Source organism: Sorex fumeus, unplaced genomic scaffold (genome assembly GCF_029834395.1).
Source record: "Sorex fumeus unplaced genomic scaffold, SorFum_2.1 ptg000128l, whole genome shotgun sequence".
Lineage (NCBI taxonomy): Eukaryota > Metazoa > Chordata > Mammalia > Eulipotyphla > Soricidae > Sorex > Sorex fumeus.
In genome coordinates, this window is record NW_026606185.1 from 53,042,941 (window position 1) to 53,054,489 (window position 11,549).

Consider the following 11,549-nt stretch of genomic DNA (forward strand, 5'->3'; position numbering starts at 1 on the left):
GTGGGCAGCACAAGACTAAGGGGTGCAGCCAATAGGACAGGGGAACTCAGGAAGGAAACAAGGTCGGGAGGGGGCTATAGTCAGATAAAGGTTGATTAACATTGATCTAAAGCACCTTCTCTGTTGTGTTCCTCCCCTGGACCTGGCCTCTGTGGGGTAATCTGATCTCCGCACATGGGCTCACCTGGATTATAGCCTGTGTCTGTACACTGTTTCCACTTTCTTTTCCCAGCCCCTGCTGTATCCCTTAGCCTGCACAATAACTTCCAGGCATTCTTCTCTACTCACTTTCTGTCTAGTTAGGTGTGAATTTTCTCCATTTCCCTCTAGTGCAGTCTGTGTTGATCCCTGAGGTGCAAATTGTACTTCAGCCTCCCCACAAGATACAGGGTTCTCTCAGTATTATGTCCATCTGATTAATTGTTGATAATTTCTCTTGGGGTGAAGCAGGAAACTTCCTCTGTCACCATCTTGGGAATGTACTAGACAATTTATTTCTTCAGTTAGCAAGTGTACTCAATATCTATTCTTTAGTAAGATACAAGAAAGCATGTGTATTAACGAAGAACAGGAAAGAATGCATCTTATTTCTTCTTCCTGGTGTTTAGAAATCTGGAAGGTGATGAGAACAGCATCTGAATTAGGGATCTGGTACTTGAAGTAGAGACAGTTTGCATATCTGGAGTTTGTTTTTTTTTTGTTTTGTTTTGTGAAGTCAGATAGTTTTTATTGAATATAACTTGATTAGAAAGACATGAGGAAAGAGAAAAAGAGAGAGTATGTGTTCAACAGCAATAGGGGATTCTCCAGGATGGTAAAAGAGCAAGCAACAGACAAGTCAGCAAGACATATGTTCAAGGGTGAACATGGACTTGAAGAGCAAGTTTGGAGTCAGGGGTTTTAGATAAAAGAACTATTCGTTATAACTTTGAGTAATATGACAAGCCACTCAGAAGAAAAGTCTTTATAAGAAACCTTGATGGTGGAGTATCATGATGAAAGGGGTGCGATGGGATTTTGGGAATACTGGAAGGCTGAGGAGAAATGGAATAGAACCCAATGTAGTGGTGTCCATGAGTACTTTAGGCTGAGGAAATCTGAGTGGAAAGTCAGGAAACTATTACACGTGTATGTGAGGAATAATAAAACAAAACAAAATCTCAAGATACTCTTTTACTGAAGAAATATCTCTCTGTTTTATTTCTTGCTCTTGAAGTGATTAACCTGGCAGTATAACTAGCACTTTTTAAAATGGATGGACTGTATGTGCTGATGCTGCTGACAAGGGAGAGAATGTGTTTTGGGAACAGAGCACTGGATGTAGAGTCATTAGACACTGGGGGTGGCACTTCATTAGGCGGGAGCACCTGAGTTGCAGATATTCACTTGATCACTGGAACATTCCTGGAGTGTTCCTGAAATGGCAGAAAATTCTCTGTAGACATTGCACACAGAACAGCTGCTTGAAGTCAGGGATCCTGAGCTTGAAGCTTGAGGTGTGACCCTGAGAAGCTCATCGTGTTCTTTTTAGGTCTTAACCAGCCTCTCCCGAAAAATTAAGTTATTGGACAAGAAAGTTTTGACTCATTTAAAGTTTGACTCATTCCCTGATTTTCTAGGTCAGTAGGTTTGCTCCTTGCAAACCTACTCTGATTGGGAGTTTCACTCTGAGAGCCAATAGGAGGAGATAATCACACTTTCCACTCAGATTCCTGCTTCCTCTGTGACCGGATTCTACCACAGGCGATCTGTGCAAAACAAAAAGTCTGCAAAAAACTTTCTAGATGTTTTGTTCTTTGCCCCTTCGCTGCATCGACTCTTGGAGCATAAACACCATTTTTTTTTTTTTTGCTTGTCAGCATGGAACATTGTAGAATGTTGGACCTACCCATTTGAAGAAATCTTTATTAAAACTTCTTGGATATTAGTTACAGAGGACACAAAGACAAATAATTCTCTTAAGGAGAACTTTCCTTTTGGTAAAATATCCATGCAATTGAAATACCTATGCTGTGCTCCTTGGGCTGGAGCCATAGGACAGCAGGTAGGGCATTTGACTTGCATGCATCTGAGCCGGGTTCGATTCCTCTGCCCCTCTCAGAGAGCCTGGCAAGCTACCGAGAGTATCCCACCCACACGGCAAAGCCTGGCAAGCTATCCATGGCGTATTCGATATGCCAAAGACAGTAACAACAAGTCTCACAATGGAGACGTTACTGGTGCCTACTCGAGCAAATTGATGAACAACAGAACTACAGTGCTACAGTGCTACTGTGCTCCTTGGTTAAATGGGTGTCTCATACTTTTTTCAAATCAGTCACTGAAAATATTGTTTCCTCCCACTATCCAATTAAATAACTCTGATCCAATACTTTTAGGGTTTACATGGTACCTTCAAAGATCATATAAGTTACTGTTAATTTACTGGACATCTACGAAGTGAAGGATGATTTATAAAGTATGGGTGCCAGAAACCTCTTGATGAGTTGATCCTGGTTGATAAATAAGCTCAGTTGATTTTTACCCCTTAAGGAGTGAAGGCCTCGTCGTACATTTCTTTCTCTTGCCAATCAAGTTCCTTTGGTTTCTCTAATTTTTGTTGATATTCTCTCCTTTTCCCATTCACTCCATTTTCCTTTTATTTGAACATTTAGCTTCCTTCATCTTCCTATACGTAACTTTGTCAAGTCTTAACTATCAGTCAGTCACAGTCACAGTCCTCCCGTTGTTCATCGATTTGCTCAAGCAGGCCCAGTAACGTCTCCATCGTGAGACTTACTGTTATTGTGTTTGGCATATCGAATATGTCACGGGTAGCTTGCCAGGCTTTGCCGTGTGGGCGAGATACTCTTGGTAGCTTGCCGGGCTCTCCAAGAGGGGCAGAGGAATCAAACTCAGGTCGGCCATGTTGGCTGCTTGCAAGGCAAATGCCCTACCCGCTGTGCTATCGCTCCAGCCCATTTGTCAGATACAGAAAAATAATTTTTGCCTACATAATTATTTAGCCTGAAAAAGGACATTAGGTCACATGTTGAGGAGGAAACTCTATAGGGACCAGGTCAGCCCAACAAATCAAAATCCTGCCTCTAAGCACCAAATAAAGGGTGTTGTGAGGATCCTCCCAGGGTGGGAGAAGCATGCTGAAAGTAGACTATAGATCAAACATGATTGCCACTCAATGCCTCTCTTGCAAACCACAGGACTCAAAAGGAGAGAGAGAGAACAAAAGGGAATGCCCTGCCACAGAGACAGGGTGAGGTGGGGGTGGGGTGGGGCGGGGGGTGGGAGGGATGCTGGGACCCGTGGTGATGGAGGATGGGCGCTGGTGGAAGGGTGGGTACTTGATCATTGTATAACTGAAACCCAAGTACAAAAATTTGTAAGTCTATAACTATATCTCATGGTGTTTCACTAATAAAAATAAATTTAAAAAAATCCTGCCTCTACATGTCTTTGCAAAACAATTTCTTTCTTCAGTTAAGTGTGTCTGAAACTTTTCAGACAACTTCCACTTCCAGAAAGTTCTGATGGCTGGATATTTTATAACAAAGACAATTTTTGGATCAACTAATGTCTAAAACTTGCAAGATCTGAAGGAAAGAACTTTGGGGCCCTTTGGAGTTTTTTGTTTTTTTGGCCAGGCACCAACATTTCTCAAAAGAAAGGAACCCCAATTATTATAAAAGAGAGCAGGAAATAAAAGGAATAAACAGTATCATGATTTCTGTGGAAAAGCCAGATCCTGATATTTTCATTTTAATAGTGACCTGTAATCTTCCTAGGATTTTGGGAATGAGTATGTTATCTAAAAACACTTTTTGAATATCAGCATTTTTGTTGCCTTTGTAAGGACAACCATAAAGCAGGGAAGAGTCTCTTACCTGCAAAAAAGTAGAACAATTAAATTTGTTTTCCTGCTGACAACATAAGCCACTTCTTTATAGTAAATAGGATGCTTCTGTTTAAGTATTTTGTGTATACATTTTTAAACAAACATACTGTTTTACCGGAAACTGTAGTGTTTATCTTACATTTCCTTCATTTGAGCAAAGATTAAAATCTCCTGCCTTGAAACTGTGAGGACATGTGCTCATCCCCAGTACTCAAAAGGACTTCGGGTTCTGCTCTCTGGCACCCCTGGCGCTGTGATCACATGTTGTCTTCAGCACTAAGCCAGGATTGCTGAGCAGCACAGCCAAAGATGTGTAATCACTGTGGCGAGGGGTTTGGGCCCCAGCAAGCATGTATGTGTGTGCACCTCAGTGAACCCCTGAGAACACTACAACTAGATGAACACCACACACCACAAATAAATAAGGGATTTCCTCAGAGCATGCCTGCAAGCCCCATCACTAAAGTGTGTGATCCTTGGCAGCCAAGTGTGAGACCTGGCCATCACAGCTACAACAACAAGAACAAAGAGGGGTAAGGGCGGGGATGGATGCATGCGTGCGTGCGTGTGTGTGAGTGTGCGTGTGTGTGAGTGTGTGTGTGTGTGTGTGTGTGTACATTAGTAAAACTATAAATAAAAAAATACAAAGAATTTAAATTCAGAATGAAATCTAACTCCTTTGGTCAGTTTCATTTTGTGATGTTTATTTAATGTCAGAATTAATCTGGGAGTCATATTCCAGTAAAAATAGTTGTTAACTGATTTTGAGAAATCTACTGACTTTGATATTAGAGATCTGAATGGAGCACCTAGGGACCTAATCCAATCCTTTTCCCTTATTTCATGAGGTTCTCACTTGAGGCAGTAAAATCACCCCAAAGTCAGAGGAGAGAATTGACTTCGTTTCCTTTTGAGTTCGATTCCTCCGCTCCTCTCTGAGAGCCCGGCAAGCTAGCAAGAGTATCTCGCCCACCCCGCAAAGCCTGGCAAACTACCCGTGACATATTCGATATGCCAAACACAGTAACAAGTCTCACAATGTTACTGGGCCCGCTCGAGCAAATAGATGAACAACGGGAGGACAGTGACAGTGACAGTTCCTTTTGAGACTTGATCTCACACTTTCTGGACTTTGGAATTACAGCGCTTAATAGTTTGCTCAGTTATTGGTGCGAAGTCTCAGTCTGGAACAATATTGGGAAAGGTGGGTTTCCTCCTCACTGAGGGCTCTAAGCAGTTACAGTAGAGCACCAGTGCCAGGCACTGTGGAAGGTTTGGCTATGGAGCTCCTCAAATCGAATCCCTAACTATGGGTAAAGGAAAAAGCATGCTTGTGAACTTGTGCCAGTGATAGACGCTATTATTATGACTTTCAAGGGACCTAAACTTGTGCTAAATTCTATTATGACCGGTGGACATTTGTTTATTAGTTACTATGTGCCGTGTACACATTGAGTTGCCAGGGACTGGAGAGAGAGAGAGTGAGTAAGGCGCTTACCTTCCATGTGGCTGACCCAGTTTTGATCCCCAGCATTGCATATGATCCCCTTGAGGTGATTCCTAAGCATGGAGCCAGGAGTAAGCTCTGAGCACAGCCAGGTGTGGCTCCCAAACCAAAATAAAATAAATTAAGGCTCAGTCCCTGTTTTTATTTTTTTAATTTATTTTTAATTTTTATTTATTTTTTTGCTTTTGGGGTCACACTCAGCGATGCTCAGGGGTTATTCCTGGCTCTGCACTCAGGAATTACTCCTGGCAGTGCTTCGGGGACCATATGGGATGCTTGGAATCGAACCCAGGTTGGCCATGTGCAAGGCAAATGCTCTATTCACTGTGCTATCGCTCCGGCCCCTCAGTTGCTGTTTTTAAAGAGATCCTTTACCCAATAAGATTGGGAAAATCTAAATTTTTCTAACAAGCTGGCTTTCCTGTCTTTGTTTTAGAAAAAAAATTTTTGGGGGGGTGGGGGAGGGAGTTTGGCATTCCTGGTGGTGCTCAAGTCTTACTCCTGACTCTGTGCTCAGGGATCATGCCTGGCAGTGCTCTGAGGAACATATGTAATGCTGGGATGAAACTGGGGTTAACTGTCTGCATAAACAAATGCCTTAACTCTTTTTTTTATGTAGGAGTACTGCTATTTATTCAGCCATTGATTAGCTGATTGAATTGGGCATGAACTGCACCTGACTTTTTTTTTTCATTTTCTATAATTTTATTTATTGAATCATCGTGAGAGGAGTTACAAAGCTTTCACGTTTAAGTCTCGGTCATACAATGAAACACCCGAACCTTCACCACTGCCCATTCTCCACCACCGAAATCCCCAGTATATCCCCATCTCACACCCTCCCCCTACCTGTGGGGCATATGATTTCCAAATTACTCTCTCTCTACTTTGATTACATTCAATATTTTGACACCAGACCCACCATTATTATTTGGGATTTTACCCCAACACTCAGATCTGCTGAAAAGGCAACAGTACACAATTTGTTTCTTATTTCTGATTATGAATAACATATGATGTTGCGTGACTGCAGTAGTGGCTGCACAATTGTGAAATTCGAAATTTTAGCAATTAAATCTGGAGGAATTTCTGCCAAAACCTGCTGGGTTCCAAGATTTCTTCCTGACTCTCTGGGATCATGGCCATTAAGCAGCTTGATCAGCAACCAGAAAGGCCATTCATAGGTGGCGACTTGGGGTCTTGTTGGGACGAGGAGGAAAGGGCCGGCTCCACTCTCATTTTGTGAGGCCCCGCGTGTCTCATCACTGCAGGCCCAAACCTGACTGTCCAATGGCCTCTGGAAGATGGCGGCCACCGAGATGCCTAGGGGGAGCAGGCGGAGGGACAGCACTCTTTCCCCCCGGGGTGGCCTGGGGACAGTAACCTACTGCGGGGTCTGAACGCATTTCTGCCAAAAGCCGCTGGGTTCCCTGATTTGTTTCTGAGTCTCTGGGATCATGGCCATTAAGCAACTTGATCAGGAGTCAGAGAGTTTGTGGGTGGTGACTCGGGGTCTCATTGGGGTGGGGAGGAAAGGGACAGCTCCACCCCCATCTCGTGAGGCTGTGACTGTGGGCCCAAACCTGACTGTCCAGTGACCTCTGAAGGATGATGGCCACTGGGCCGCTAGGGGGAACAGGCCAAGGCACGAAACCTATTCCCACCTGGGGTGGCCTGGTGCCAGTAACCCTACTGCAGGGACCGGACACATTTCTGCCAAAAGCCATTGGGTTTTGAGATTTGTTTCTGAGTCTGGGATCATGGCTGTTAAGCAGTTTGATCATGAACTAGAGGCCATGCCTCCAATTATATAGCTGAGCTGGAGGTTGTTTGTGGGTGTGTCTCCCAACATACCTAACTTTTGGCCATTTACTTTCTTGGTAAACTTTGCCCCAAGTTTTTGGAGTCTGGCCAAAGGCACAGCAGCAATTTTGGGGTATCTGGAAGTCTGAAGGTGCCATCAGGCTGCTGATGCACTCGCCTCACAAGTACAGACTGACCTGCTGATGGCACCATACCCCCTACAAATACCTTAACTCTTATGTTATTTCTCCAGCCCCTGAATTTGCCAAGTTGATGTAGATAAAAATATGGTTACAATAAAGATGTGTCCAGAGTGTCAGCATGTAATCAAATTACTTGTTCCACTCACTGAAGGTTAAGATAGTACAGGAGTTAAGATGCTGTCTTGAAAACTGTAGATTTGTAGTGGTGCCAGGTAATACAAGCCCACAGACCTTCATTCTTTTAACCTTTGGAAAGATTGTTTTGATGCTCATGATATTTTACATTTGCAAATATGCACATCAATTTCACAAATTGCCTACTAGCACTTTGATTGTGATAGTATTAAATCTATAGATTAATTCCAGGAGAACTGACATCTTAGCAATATTGTGTCCATCTCTCACCATTTATTTATTTTCGTTTCTTTCAGCAATGATATTACTATTTTTTTTTTGCTTTTTTGGGGAGGTCACACCCAGCAGTGCTCAGGGGCTACTCCTGGCCTTGCACTCAGGAATTACTCCTGGCGGTGCTTGGGGGACCACATGGGATGCCAGGGATCGAACCCGGGTCAGCTGCGTGCAAGGCAAACGCTCTACCTGCTGTGCTATCACTCTGACCCTGAGCAATGTTATTACTTTTAGACTTAGATCTTGCACTATTTCTGCTAAACTGACTCTTAGATACTTTTTTTTGGGAGGAGTGTTATTGCATATGGCATTGCTTAAAAATTTGTTTTCAATTGCTCATTGCTATTGTATAAAAACGCATTAAATTTTGTATAATGACTTTTATTTGGGCTGGAGCCATAGCACAGCGGGGAGAGTGTTTGCCTTTCATGCAGCCAACATGGCCAACCCGAGTTCGATTCCTCTGCCCCTCTTGGAGAGCCCAGCAAGCTACCAAGAGTATCTCACTCGCACGGCAAAGCCTGGCAAGCTACCTGTGATGAATTTGATATGCCAAACACAGTAACAAGTCTCACAATATTACTGGGCCTGCTCGAGCAAATCGATGAACAATGGGAGGACAGTGACAGTGACTTTTATTTGGGGGAAGATCACACCTAGTTGTGCTCAGGGTATACTTCTGGCCCTGTACTCAAGGTTTCCTCCTATGGGACTCAGAGGACCATATGTGGTGCCAGAGACTGAACCCAGATAAGGTGGGTAGCAGGTTAGCTGCTTACTTGCTGTACTAGCTCTCTGGACTAAAGTTGATGGTCTTGGAACCTGTTATATTCACCTTAAAAAACTCTTTTTGCAGCTCTTTTTTTGGTAAATGGGAATTTATTTATACATGGTCAGAAATGTTTGCAAGTAGGCATTCTTAATTTTTCATTTGTATTTTGATTCTTTTTCCTTCTGTTAGTTCCCAGTGTCTCTATTATACTATTTAATGGAAGCAGTAAGAGTTTTCATTGTTGTCTTTGATGGGAAATACTGAGATTTTCAATACTTAGTAGACTATTAGTTGTACAGGTTTTTTTCTTTGAAATATGCTATTTGTCCAGTTGCTAATTTGCTAAGAAATATTTTCTTCTCTGAAAAAAATCATGAGTGGGTTCTGAAAGCATTTTCCAGATATTTTCTGTACCTAATGAGATGGCATTTCCTCCCCCTTATTTTAGTCTCTTCATTTGGTGAATTTGTTTTTGACAGTCAAATCACCACGCATGGCATAAGAAATGCATGTATTTGTCCTCTGCCCCTGTTCACAACACAGAAATACTAAAATCCTGGTAATTTCTTGATAGTGGGGCTTAAAGTGGGCTTCTTTTATCAAGACCAAAGCCTAATATCTCCCCCTGGTGCTGACACTGACTCCTAAAAGTTATGACTTATCGAATGATGAACATAAGAATCTCTTACACAGGACTCCTAAATCCCTTGGTGTTTTCTAGGTTCTTGGAGCATCTTTTATTCTAAACATGTGATTTATGATAGGCTTCTGGATATCTTGTGGGTGGGTACTCAACACCCAAAGACCAATCTGGGAGCTTTTAACTCCCCTTCCCCAGGATAGCAAATGGGCAAGAGGTTGAGTGACTTGTAATCATGGATACATGATGAGGTCTCCATAGAAATAGCTAACCTGCAGGGTTTGGAGAGCTTCCAGATCCACAAAACAGCATGACACCCATGCCTGTGGGCTCACAAGATCTTTTACTTGAAACATTTCTGGTCCTGGCCTTATCTCCCTCTTCATCTGATTATTCATTTTTTATCTTTTATAATAAATACTCTCGTGTAAGCATACATATTCTGACTTCTGCAAGGTGTCATAGCAAATAAGTAAACCTGAGTTGGGGGTTATGGGAACCCCTGATAAGAATCCAAGTAGTACAGAAATAGGGGTAATCTGCTGATTGCAGTTGACAGCTAGAGTGCAGGCAGGCAGTTGCTCTGAGCTCTGTGTCTGCAGTGTCTGGGCACTTGGTGTCAGGGCTAAATGAAAGTGTAGGACACCCAATTCTCTGCAGAAATTTGGAGGACAGGTCAGTGTAGAAAACCCACACAGTTGGGCTGAGAATCGTAAGTAATTGGTTTGCCAGTTTTACTATTGGTTATTTTGCTCATCCTATTTGGGGTGTATATATTATATATGTGCATATCAACAAAATATATACATATCTGTCTAGATCTGTCCTCCTGTTGTTCATCGATTTTCTCGAGCGGGCCCAGTAATGTCTCCAGTGTGAGACTTCGTTGTTACTGTGTTTGGCATATCAATACATCACGGTAGCTTGCCAGGCTCTCTGAGAGGGGCGGAGGAATCGAACTCTGGTCGGCCATGTTGGCTGCGTGTAAAGCAAACGCCCTACCCGCTGTGCTATCGCTCCAGCTCATATACATATAAGATGAGTATATATGTATACATTTTATGTATACATATATACTCATCTTATAATTTGCTATATTTTGTTAAAGGTTTTAATCCTTATGAATGACATTGGCATGTAATTGTCTTCATGATGTTTTTCTTTAGTTCTGGTATTGAGTCAGTGCTGCTTCCTGCACCCTACTTAAGCTTTTTTTTTCTTAATTTATTGATGATATATTTATTTAAAATTTGAAAAAATTGAATCACCATGAGACACAGTTTTACTTTTTTTTTTTTTTTTTTTGCTTTTTGGGTCACACCCGGGGATGCATAGGGGTTACTCCTGGTTCTGCACTCAGGAATTACCCCTGGCAGTGCTCAGGGGACCGTATGGGATGCTGGGAATCCAACCCAGGTCAGCCGCATGCAAGGCAAATGCCCTATCCACTGGAGACACACAGTTTTAAAGCTGTTCATTGATTGGGTTTCAGTAGTACAATGATCCAACACCTGTCCCTCCACCATTGTACATTTCCCACCACCAGAGTCCCATTTCATTCCCTCCACTACCACCTTCCCCTAGCCTATCTCTATGGCAGGCACTTTTCTTCTTTCTCTCTCTCCCTAAGCTATTTTTGTTGTTCTTTTCACCCTAGTCTGTCTGCTTGGATACCTGCTATAAGCTTGACCTATGTTCATCTTACATCTGAATCCTTTCTTCTATCTGAACATGATTCATGCTTGTTATAAGTGGGTCTCTCGCTGAGCTTCTTAATACATTTGGAAACATCATGCCCCCATGAAGGAGGTTCTGGTTTATCTTATTTGTCTCCATCTGAGATGATACATAGCATTCCAAAAATTATACACTCCAAAGAATCAGATGCAGATGTATATCCTCAGCAAGAGAGCTCAATTACTAAATTGTTAATTTTCCCTGTCAACTCTAGAACTTTGTCTCAGAGTCTTTCTCCTTTCAAGTCTCAAATAGTAATGTTCCCCTGGGTGCTTCTCTTTTCATCAGACATGATCCTTAATCAGGATCATCTAGTTTTATAGCTTTAACTCCTCGATGACTCCTAAAACTCCACTTTTTCTTTGGCTTTTTGGTTTACACCAAGCAAAATTCAGGTATTACTCTTGCTCTACACTCAGGAATTACTTGTGTCAGTGTTCTGGGGACCATATGGGATGCTGGGGATTGAACCTGGGTCAGCCCCATAACAGCAGGCACTCTACCCACTGTACTATCACTCCGAAGCACAAATCCACTTCTGTAGTCTGAATTAACTAACCCAGGTAATTCTTCCACCTGTTGTT